The sequence below is a fragment of the Onychostoma macrolepis genome, chromosome 04 (genome assembly GCF_012432095.1).
Source record: "Onychostoma macrolepis isolate SWU-2019 chromosome 04, ASM1243209v1, whole genome shotgun sequence".
In the NCBI taxonomy this organism is placed as follows: Eukaryota; Metazoa; Chordata; class Actinopteri; order Cypriniformes; family Cyprinidae; genus Onychostoma; species Onychostoma macrolepis.
Window position 1 is genome coordinate 25,148,863 of NC_081158.1, and position 12,479 is coordinate 25,161,341.

At 34.9% G+C, this 12,479-nt stretch overlaps 1 protein-coding gene across 6 annotated transcripts in view; it reads left to right on the plus strand.

Moving 5' to 3' along the window:
- Nucleotides 1-12,479, plus strand: part of chchd3a (coiled-coil-helix-coiled-coil-helix domain containing 3a) — an 81,650-nt gene that overhangs the window by 24,923 nt on the left and 44,248 nt on the right. The window contains exon 6 of one of the 6 annotated variants that reach the window (XR_009270800.1): nucleotides 7,980-8,291. The exons of the other annotated variants lie outside the window; for them this stretch is intronic. The gene's annotated coding sequence lies outside the window, so the exon portion shown is untranslated. The remainder of the gene's footprint in view (nucleotides 1-7,979; nucleotides 8,292-12,479) is intronic. 6 annotated transcript variants of the gene reach the window in all.

Below are 12,479 nucleotides of genomic sequence, written 5' to 3' on the forward strand. Positions count from 1 at the left end.
GAAAAAAAAAAAAAAATACTTGGAATGACTGCATTTGTCTGCAATAGTTTTTTTGCTGTTCAGTTTACAAAAGACTTAACACATTTGAGTCGGCTATGGCAATTTTTTTTTGCTGCTTTAGATAAATTTTCCATTCAGGATAGACCTCCACTCTTTAAATAATTTTGCCTCACAGGAAGTCATTTAATGTAAATTTAGATTCTCATCCTGGCACTGAGAGCGAAGTGTTTTTTGAGCGTGTTTGCTTTATTTAACACTTCATTGAAAATATAGCATGATATATTTTAGCCCTTCATTCTCAAAGACATTATTTTAAGGCCTCCCAAGATATTTCTGGTGCTTCTGTTATATTGACATCTGTTATATTTTCAAACTTTTTTTATTTACAGAAACTAGCAGTGGCAGTGTATTCAAATAATGAAATAAAAAATTATAAATACTAAATCCCATAATTCCAGAAGTTCCAATAACTGAGTATTTTTCAGTGTTTACACTTTTTGTTACCATTAAATTTAAAGGATTTTTCAAGTTGCTGTTGCTTGCTTATTTATTAATTAATTAATTAATTAATTTATTTATTTGCTCACTCACAAATAGCCATTTTTCAGGAATTTATATACTAAAATGTTTGGAGCTTGACATAACTACAAAAATGTATATTAATTATAAAAATTCCTATAAAGATTTATTCATTTCCATGTCTTTTCCACACTTTTCCAATTTAAAATTCTCGTACGTCCATACTTTCCATGTTCATGAGAATCCCGCTTCATAAATAAGAATGACAGTTGTCATAAATTAAAATAAGACATTTTTTAGCTTTTGTGGCTTATTTTAAAGCTTTATGAATCCATAACCCGTAAAATAGTTTATCCAAAAATGAAAAGTGTGCCATAATATACTTACAGAAGAGGGCAGTGTGAACATTCATCAAAACATCTCCTTTTGTGTTCATTTGACATGAGGGAGAGTAAAAGCACACTATCACGAGTTTGAATGCCATTTTTTCCATCTGAACTGGGCAGCTGTAATGAGAGGTTGTGATTTGGTCATGACCTTATTCCACTTATCTATCTTATTCACACCAAACAAGATATTAACAAACTTTCACACACAAAAATGATTATGTAAGGACAACGAAGTGTTGCACATGCACAGAGAAATGTGCATGAATGCCTTTATTGATAAACTTCACATCTCCTGTGCCAATCCAAAAGGAATACCTGTGTACATACATACCAGAGTAAGGTAATTTTATTTGCAGGCGGCTAAATTGCCCTGTAAACACATTGTAAGACGAGGGGCCCCTCCATTGGTTTTGACAGGGCACAGATTATTTGAGCATGAAGTAAAAAAAAAAAAGAGGTTCCCCGGAGAACTGGAGATGTTTACAAACGTATGGTATTGATTACATAGCTCATTTCACACAGTCATCTCTGTAATAGAAAAATGAATCATTTTTGGGATGAGGGTGAGATGTGCTGTAATTCACGGCTGTGCTTGTGTGTGTGTGAGTGAGAGAGAGAATTGGGAAAGCATCATTGGGAACGATGGGTAAATCATTGGGTTTCATTTCACCATTTGCTCTTTGAAAGATTTTAGACCACGTTGAGATTTTAAACAGACCAACTGTAGCTGAAACAAACACAAATATGGATCCCAGCAGCCCAAAGAAACAATCCATTCTAATTCAATCCCTACCCACTGCAATACAGTATAATACACACAAAATCGCCAGAAGTTGTGACTCAGACCAATAATGAAGCATACTTGAGTAACAAATTGCTGGTTTATGAGTGTTACTCAATATTATGGGTTTATCAAGAGTCAGACTGTCAGATATGGAAGCTCTTTCTTCTGTGTCCTTCAACTCATTGTGGGGTTACTTTTATAGGTAGGTTTGTTTAATGCACTTCAGTTTGATATCCAGAAGTAGAACTGTAAATTCTGTTTAGTTTTCTTAGTTACCTCTGTAAAAATAGCATATTTTGCAATTTTGGTTGAACAGAAAAGACTATATTTTCCACGATGTTTTGTCTCTGTCTGTCTGTCTGTTACATATGGATTACATATTTCATTGTGGACATGCATTTTCTTATATTTTTTACATTTAGATTACCTTTGTCAACATCTAAGTTATGTAAAAACACTATTTAATAACATTAAAAGTGAAGTTGAGCAAATCTCAAAACTAATACCTGTTTTTAATGCTGTACATTTATAAATTTGCTTAATGATTGCTTACATTTACATTTATTTTGTGTTTAATGAATGAATGAATGAATGTTATTTTACACAAAATATTATGTAATTTAGTTTTATAATGATTAAAATATTGCCTAATTTCCCCCCCCCTAATTTTTGGTGTCTTCTGCTGCTTAACGAAACTATAAAAATATTAAACAAATATTACTAACACATTAACCAGGCAACCAAAAGAAACTAACAAACTGTGGTTGGAAGTCATGTGATTTCTTGGCTAAAACCAGCTCAATTGTGGACCATTGTGGATGTTCAGTCAGAAGTCTGGCTATGCAAGACTTCTTAGGATCTGTAAAATTGTAAAATGTTGCACATTAACAGTTCAGGTCAGTAGACAGTCGAGCATATACAGTACTGTGATGCTTTAATTGTGTGATAAATATTTGGCCTTGAGTGTTTTGCACTTTTCACTGCTTGTTAAGCATTCAGGAAATAGACATGTAGGTGTAAATAAATAATATGGATCAATGAGGAGAACTAGACATGTCCTGAGATATGTCTTTTCCTTTCAGTACAAAATGAACACGTACACACACATGCACACACACACAGAGGAAAATTAGTTGGACAGGTTCTTGTCTTTTTCTCTTAACAGAAAATTTTCACTCACGGACATCATCACACACATTTCATCCCTCTCAATTTTGAGTTCTTCTTTGAGCGGAGCTTCTTTAATAGAATTTGAAGGGTTATCGCCAGATTCATGCCGCTTTTTCTCATGTAATCATCCGTTCTGACAGTGCTATCATAAAACTCTTTTCTTTTTATTTCTTTTTTCTCCTTGAAATGATTTTTTCCTTTTGAAAGGCTGGAGACTAACCTGCCACACTTTCATTGTAATCTCTCGGTTTTCAACTACAAATGGGACTTTCTAGAGACCTTCACACTTGTTGTTTTTCCCATCCAACAATTTTTTTGATTTCAAGCTATGGCTAGATGTCTTTTTGCTTAGCAGCATGTGTAGGCCAATCATTTTTGCATGTAAATGACCTCATTGCTGAATTAAAAAATTGATTTACGCTTCAGCAATGTGAGAATATGTTTAATAAACATGACACACGCGCAAGATATAGTGAGTTGATCAATACAGTACTCTTTTATCATAAAGTAATGTTCAACCTGTTAGTAATTGGAAATTGAAATGAGTTTAAATTGCCTCCAAAACATCAATAAGTGTTTGAAAGTCCTTGCTGGGGTAGTACATGGTTCTGCTGCTCTCAGCACACTTTGAATAGATGGACCTTTCAAAGATGATTTGTTAAGTCCTTTGTCCTAGCTCCTTCCTCTGAGCGCGTTTCTGCCTGACTGCAAGGCGTTCAATCATTAAACATCAATCAGGCTTTTGAAATGCTTTCTTACTGCGAGTAAGAGCCGCAGTGCCACACTTCAGGGTTTCTGCAGTTTGCTTTACAAATGCATTAGCCAGGCGGTGTACACGTTCACTCATGGGACATTTACACGGGCCACTGGGTTCTTACGGTATTAGTCGTGTTCTCTTGGGTTCGAGCCGTCTAAGCAGAATCAGGTCGTATGGACAGCAGGATTTCCTCGACTTTGTCTTTAGAACTCTATTGGGCCCTAAACATCTTGATGGTTTGCTTTTGGATCTTGATAGTAACTTGTATTTAGAGTGGAGAAAGATTAAAAAAAAAAAAATCATCTATGTCTGTCTGTCTTTATTAGATATTGGCATTGAATTTACAGTATTTTGATGATATTTTTATATAATTAAATAATTTACATATACACTACCATTCAAAAGTGTGGGGTCCTTAAGATTTTTGTAATGTTTTTGAAAGAAGTTTCTTATGTTTACCAAGGCTAATTTTATTCAGTTTATTTATTATTTTATTTATCTAAAGTACAGTGTCTTAATATTTCACAATATTACTGTTTTTAATTTAAAATAAATGTTTAAGAGAACAGCATTTATTTGAAATGGATTTTTGGTGAAAATATATTTTTGTAACATTATAAAATGTATTTATTGTCAAATGAATGTGTCCTTGCTGAATAAATGTGTGTGTGTGTGTATATATATATATATATATATATATATATATATATATATATATATATATATATATATATATATATATATATATATATATATATATATATATTTTTTTTTTTTTAAGTCTTAGTGATCCCAAACTTTTGTACAGTAGTTAATATTTTATAAATTAATATTTTAATAATAATTATTATTATTAATATTTTAATAATAATAATAATTATTATTATTATTATTGTAAAACTTCAACTGAACTGAAAAACTGAACATTAAGTGAAGATACCAATGAAGTCAGTTTATATATATATATATATATGATGATCTTACCAGCAGTTTTTAAGTTCAGTTCAAAATTATGTGAAGAGACTGGGAATTTAAAGAAAATTTATCCAGATTACCAACTATAATGCTACTCTCATATTCATAATTTACTAAACTGTGGGATTTTGAAACAAATCTAATGGTAGTCTATTGGAAACTTAATTGTGGATGCAATCATCACACAGTTAATTTTGTCGTTGCAGTTATTGTGAATATTCAACAAAGGGTTTTAAAAATTGATTTTGGCAACCAATTTAATGAAAACCACATTTCCAGGACTTGTATCTCAGAGACGACTGGAGCCTAATGCCTGAGAAACACAGCTTGTATTTCAAAGGTTGTGAACTATTAAGCTGACCAGTGCCGCTCTATGAGCATTTTATTTTTCCTCTCCTCGTTCAAGGAGATATCGATCCCACTCTCATCAGAATTCACACCATGCTCTGGTCTTCAGACACTGTTTGTCACGTACAATAGCTGAGTGCTGAGTGCTAGCGCCGGCTGCATTCTCCGGGAACAGTCTTCGCACGCCCAAATTAGCCTCTCCAATTATCTCGCCCAAGCCAAGAGCTCTGAGGTCGCTGTTTCCAATGGCTGTCCTTCTTCTCAAACAGAGCGCTGACTCTACCTGAAACCATGAATCATTTTCCTCCAGGCCCACCAGCTTAGAAACAAATCTCTGTTTTCTTCAGTCGAAAGAACCTGGCTTTTGCTAGCTTTTAAAAGTGCTTGCAATGTGCACTTATGTGGTAAGCCATCTTGTTTTGCGGTTCTGGATTTTTGTTCGTCAGCTTGTTTGGTGGACGCAAGAATGGATGTTATTTGACACTTATAATCGCTTGTATTTCCTTAGACTTCCAACTAGAGTGTCATTTTCCCATAGACCTGTTGAGTATATCGAACTTGCTCATTTTAGATGCATTGCAATGTCATTTTGTGATTTCTGCACTGTGATGAGAAGTTCTCATGTATCTCTTCGACCATACATGCTGTCAGCGATTCTAGACATTAATAAACTCGTCAAGTCTGGTAGTGTTTGGGTTTCACTGACTCTGGCCCTCTAGCGATCTTTCAGGACAGCCAATCAATCACAACGCATATCATTTCATTCAGACACTGGCAAACCCTGGGGCGAACATTTCAATCAAACGCAGAGTCATCAATCTCCAACCCAGTGACCGATGCAACTTATTTGATGGCTGGCAACGTGATTTGTTGAGACAAAAGAACAGACAGTCTTGCAAAAGCTCCTGAAATGTGCGCCTAAGAAAGCATAAAATCCCTGACATTTTCTCACCCTGCAAATCACCAGGGATTGTTGTTTTTGAAGTCACCCGAAAGTGTTTAGCAATTATCTGATTGTGTAAAGCTCTTGCATCTCAAATATCGAGCCAAAATATTCATCACTTATTTAACACTTAACTAACACTTAAGCCACAGTAAAAATAATTACCGTTCTTTAAAAGAAAGAAAGAAAATTTGTTCTTGTGGTAATTGTTTCATGTGCGCTTAGTATATTTTCCTGTTTACAGTGAACTTAATGGGGTGAATACTTTTTGAACGGTTTCATTTACAATTAGTCGTGATTAATTTATTCCTTTTATTGATTATTGTTAATTATTTTTTGACTACTCAATTGAGTCTTCAATTCATGTGAATGCACATGATTTTGATCTTTTTTTAATGTAACTGCACTTTTAACGAAACCGTATTGCTTTAATATCAGTTAGTAGTTTGAACTATGCCTGAACTTTTTATAAAGCTTTTTTCCTCTCTGATCTCAAATCGAGTTTTCTGCTTCTACAATCAGCTCTACCTATTAGAGTCTGCAGATGTTTTTATTTGATGGTTGGATGGTCTGCAGACGCCACTTCAGTTAAGCTTGTATTTCTAGAGTACAAATGTCCCCCTCCCCAACCTCTCTCTCTCTCTCTCTCTTTTTCCTTCCTCTCTTCTTTTCGGCGGCCTTCAAATAGCACCAGCCATAGCAAGCGTCCCCCTTGCAAATCTGCGTGCTTCAAACGCTGTTACATTTTAGATACAGCTGACTGGCCCTGACTGATAATACTCCACAATTTAATTTCCCAGGTATTAAAGAGGACTTGCTGGTTTTTGAATTGGATGTACTAGTAGGTGGTATTTGGGGAGGGAAAAAAAATGTTTTCCCCCTTCTTTTCCTTGCTCAAGAGGTCTGAGAAATGAGTTTTCTTCATCTTTAGTCTTAAGTAGGGGGAAAAAAACAGGATGTTTTTTGTGTGTATGTGATCTGCAGTATAAATGGAGATGTGTTAGTATTCATACGGGTTAGGGTTTCTTATAAGTTTACATACCCTTTGCAGGATTTGTAAGATTTTCAGCCTGTTTAATAGTGAACAGATGTTTACATATATTCCACAAGACAAAATATCTTGATTTACACTATCCTGGTTAAATGTTTACATAACCTTGGTTCTTAATCTTGTTTTGCCTTCTTGAGCATCAAATGGCTGTTTTCAGCCTTTTTTGATGCTGTAAAAGTCTCTCAGTTGTCCCGAGTTGATCTCAACATCACATAACCACTGTGGGGATGAATTAAAACATGCTGCAAAACCAAAGAACTTGAAAGACATTTTTGTTAATGCAAATAGTGGGCAGATTCACTGCTCTGGACAAACTACAGACTCGTGAATGTCTACAAAGTCTCTGATTCTTAAACAATATTAATAATTAAGGCTATGCAAGCTTATGCAGAGAGTAATTTGAAGAAATTATGTAAATAAAAGTTATTTTGAGAAACAATGCTGGGTTGGAAGGTTGGACGCATGTTTTTTTTTTTACATTGACAGTGCTTTTTATCCATTTATCTATTTATTTATTTATTTATATTTTATATACATTATATTAAATAAACAATTGATTTAATATTTAATTGTAAAAATATTTCTATTTTATTTCCTTAATTTAGTACCAGTTACCTGCTTTATTTTGAGTTTTCATAAATTTTTTTTCTGTAAATAAATAAATATAAATAAAATAAATAGTTTATTCATTAATTTAATTTTATTACTTGGAAAAGGCTGTCTGATTATGCAGCATGTAACATGTTTCCCCCAACACCATTATATCAGATAGCTTTGTAATGGCAGTACATGCAAACTAAGATCTATGTGCCAACAATGGATGCAATTTGTGACTCTGCAAAATGATGTTGTGCCAATGCAGTGAGGTAGGCTTGCATATTTTTTTGGATTTATGGTAATCTAAGACTAACCGTGTATGTTGAGCATGTGAATGTGTGGGTGTTTGGATGGCTGGTTTCAGTTTCAGTAAATTAGGTGTGTAACGTACAGTCCCGCTTCGTATGTGTGTGTTTCAGTGTCTGTTTTCCCTCGTCTCCTTCTAGGCTCGGGCTCCCTGCTGATTCCCCCTTGTTCACTGAATTCTGTAGCCTTTGCTGCCCACATGCAGTGCCAGTGTTCTGAAACTGGCCCTAATTGGCTGGGTCTCCGGTTGGCACCGGTGCCCGGCGCTCACCCCGGCAGCTAATTGGCTCAGCCGGCCGTCCGTTTCCACAAGCTTCAGCCAGGGTTGGATTGATGGATGGCAGCAGGTGTCAGGAAAGCTGCTTTCTGACAGAGCAGCTTGTGAAGTCAATTTACAGCCCAAAAGGCAACAGGAGGGTTTCTGCATGTAGCCGTGCCTCTAGAGAGAGAAGGTATTTGAAAACACTGCTATTTTTAGACCTCATTTTAAATCTTGAAACTGACTTTCCCCAGTTAAATAAAATGAGGGAGGGGAAGGGGGGGTATCACTTTCTCGACAAAGGTGGCAGAGCTCCAGAAAGACTGAAATAAGTGGAATATAGCTGTTGTGATTGGGCTTTCCTTATCCACCGCCCTAATCCTTGATTATCACACTTCATTACGAGCGTAGATTTGCAATTAAATTTCGCCGGAAGCATTGTGAGCAGTACAATGAATAAAGGTGTATTTTGACTTGGTGCTGAGGTGAAGGACACTGAGTTGGAGAAAAAGAAGAACATTGGCATAAAGAGAAGATTGAAGTTTCTGTAGTAGTTAAATTGTTATGCACATTTCTGAAATAGTTGTTTTGGAATCCTGCGCATAAATATTTTTTTCTAAAGACCGCAGAGCTTTTTCTTGTTTTTTTTTAGTACACGGTATCTTTTTTCACATAATTAAATAATTTAACTCAAATCAATATTTCAAGTCTATTTATTTATTCATTTATTTGGTAAGTAGACATTTAATAAAGAGGATAATGTACAGTCAGACCGTCATTATGGCAAAATAAACCCTTTCAGGGTGATTTAAGACCCCTGCTCCGCCGTCTGGGTTCATTTTGCAATAACGACCAGCTGACTGTACATTATCCCTTCCTAAATTTACATAGTAAACATGATTGAACATGTGTCTTTGGGTGAAAAGAGCTGTACTCGGATGCGAATGGACCAGTTCATGAGGTTTCTCCAGATGGACAAATGCCATAATTAGATTTCCACTAATGCCCATATTGACATTGGCTTTATTCAACCTTGATTTATTCTTTGTGGACTTGCTGCTACCAGCTGCCTGCCATTTTGTTTCCATGTCATCTGCATTAGCAAAATAGTAAGAAAAACATGTTTTTGCAAATGAAGACAACACTTTCCAAAGTGAATTGAGGCACGCTGATAATTGCTGAGAGTGTGGTGAGAGCACAGCCCTGCTGTTTATCTGCCTTTAATTGGGAAGATGCCCAAATGTGAGCACAGAGAGAGCGGCCACGTGGGAGTTACTGTCCTGCCACTGGTCACAGATCTGCGGTAGAATCTTTTAGCACAATCTAAATTCTCACTCCCACTTTTTGTGTGTGCGAGTGTATCTCTCGGAATAACCTGGAAAAATTTCGTCATTTTTTGTTTGTACAAGTTCCGAGTATTTTAGTGTAGGGCTGTGCGATATGACGATATATATCGGATGGACGAAATAAAAAGTCTGTCGTTTTATATTATGTTCTATCGTTTATTTCGTGGTGTCGCAAAATACATTGTCTACGGTAATACTTTTTAATCATTTGGATGACTGCGATCTGTACACACCACCACGGGGCGTGAAGGGGAGACAGAACCAGGTGGAGAACGACCAGAACAAAACGAGGAGCTGTTCCTAAACGAGGGACTACATCTGTAGCATGGGCACGCGTTTTTAAGCACTGCACTTTTAAAACAACTGATTTTAAGCCGTTGAAACACAAACAACAGAGCTATATGAGTGCGCCGTCTCCGTTTCTATGTGAGAGGACCGCACTTTTCTTTTTCTTTGCCCCTTTATTGGCTTTGAACGAATTCATAAACACACTTATATGCGACAGAATCCCCGTCTTGGCAAGTATCCTCATAAAGACAGCGATTTAGGTCTTAAGAGAGAGGAAACAGCTGAATGAGAAAACGCATATGTAACAGTATATTGGATCCGGACTTCGGTCTTAAAGGGGAAGCTGTCCAATATTCATTCTGTCTGCCATTCATATTAATCATAGCATATTGCTAGAAAATCTCTCACTGCTCTTGACTAAATCACTTTTGTAACTGTAATAAATATATATATATATATTTATATGTATAGAATCTATACATAATACACGTGTTAATTATATCTATCATAGCTAGATAGATAGATATAATTAACACAGTGAAGACTAATTAATTTACATAATGTATGTAGCATTTCTTATTTATTGTAGTTTTTTGTCCTATTGCTTGCAATTAGTTTCTTATACTTATTTCATCACTGACTGTTTATTTATTTTCAGTGAGCTTGAGTTTTGTTTTTTTGTTTTTTGTCTATTTTTAGGCTTGTAGTAGTTTGATATTAACATTGGTGACAATGATTATGAAAATTCTATGGTATCAAAGATTTTAATATCATAAAAACCTTTTTAAAAGGAAAAATTACTATATCGTGATATATATCGTTATCGTGATATAAAATTAGTCATATCGTGATCAAAATGGTCTGTCATTTAATATTTGATTTTGAATAATAATTTGAATTTTTTGAAACTTTTTGTTTAGAAGTTACAATATACATTACAACATACATACAACAAAAATATGTGTTTTAGTTAACTTTAACCAAAGCTAAAGCAGAAGTTTGTTTTTGTTATTAAAGGAAAAATTAATATAATTTAATATAAAACCCAGTACATTAAATGTATTATTTATAATAAATTACGATTTATATTAAATGTACAATAAATTGTTCATTTTAATGCCTTTTTTGTTGTTTTGTTGTTTTAGCATTGTTTTGTTTTGCATTTTAGTTTAGTTTGCTTTGTTTTGTGTTATTTGTTTTGCTTTTTGGTTTTAGTTTTTTTGCTTTTTGGTTTTTGTTTTGCATTTTGGTTTAGTTTTTTTTGTTTTGCTTCTTTTTTTTGTTTTGTTTTGCACCAAGGTGCTTGAGGAAATTTGATTGTTCTGGTGACGCAAGTCCCTTCTTCAAAAAAAGTAAAAAAAGTAGAGGTGGCGCATTAAAGGAGAAACATTTCAGATGTCTCTCTGATCATCACAGGTGATAATGGAAACAAGACCAGTTATTGTAGACAGAAATGGTCAAACAAGGCTCACCTTGAGCTGCCATGGAAATAAAGTTGACTGGGAGATACCAAGGGCAGCCCTCCTTTACCCAGAAGGCCCCAGTGAATGAATATGTAAACAGCTCCATCTCGTTACAGTACCGCCTGACTGAGGTCATACACACAAAAGTCATGCGGTCACCATCAGCATGAAATCCAAAGTCAACTGCATGTCTGAAGGGCAGCCACACTTCTCTTGCTTTTTCTCTCAATTATGTATCTCGGGTTTACCTTGACCCTCTCTCTCTGTCTTTGTCTTTCTCCCTTTCTCTGTCCCCTCTTATTTGTTCCCTCATTCCCTTGAGGGAGAACTTTATTCCAAAGCCAATTGTTCTGCCTTTTGGGTCCCTTCGTGTGTCCTCTAGTTGGATATTAGAGAGAGGAACACTCTTTTGTTTTGTCCTGGATCTCCTCTCCATTGTCTACCTCTGCTCCTCTCTGTCTGCAGGGGTGTCTCTCTCCTCTTTATTCAGCTGTTCTCTCTCGGTGGTAATAGATGTCTTAGCCCTCCTTAGAGACTGCTCTCCATGAACGTGACTGATGATTTGATTTCCCCATGGTTTTCCCCATATGGCCTCAGAAGAGATAACACAAGCTGAAAAGTGCTTTAGCCATCAGTTAATACCTCGGGCTGCTGATCAGTCAATTAATCAAACTGTGTGATCAGGTCAGTCTGAGTTTGACCCGCAAACTGACAGCTGGCCTGGCACAGACAGTGGCATGGGCTCTAAACCTCAATGACACGTACAGCCATTTAGCATATGGAAAAATTAGGCTTCGTTCACACCACCAAATTTTGTGCTCACGTTCAACATTTTTGTGAGTTTGTTCATGTGACGTTTTAATTGGTCTGAAAAGCAAAAAAGGGCATTTAAAAATGTACATTTATTCATATAATTTCTTAATATAATTAATTTTTAGTGATTTCAATAATAAATATTTTATTAAATTAAATGAATTTAAACTGTATTTACGGTTTAAATAATTGTTAATGTTATATAATACATGCACAGATATTTTTATAAAAATACTTTATATATAATAATAAAAAGTTTAATGTATATTATAGGCATTTATAAAATACTATACATTATAATTTATCAATACAGTTAATTAGTAATAAATTATAAATGCTTTTTATAAGACCTATTTTTATATATAATACTTTTTTTAACAAAAAAATGGTATTCATTAATAATAAGGTATTCCATATATCAGGGATGCATTATATACTGTACAGAGGTCTAACACCTTGCCATCGCATTAC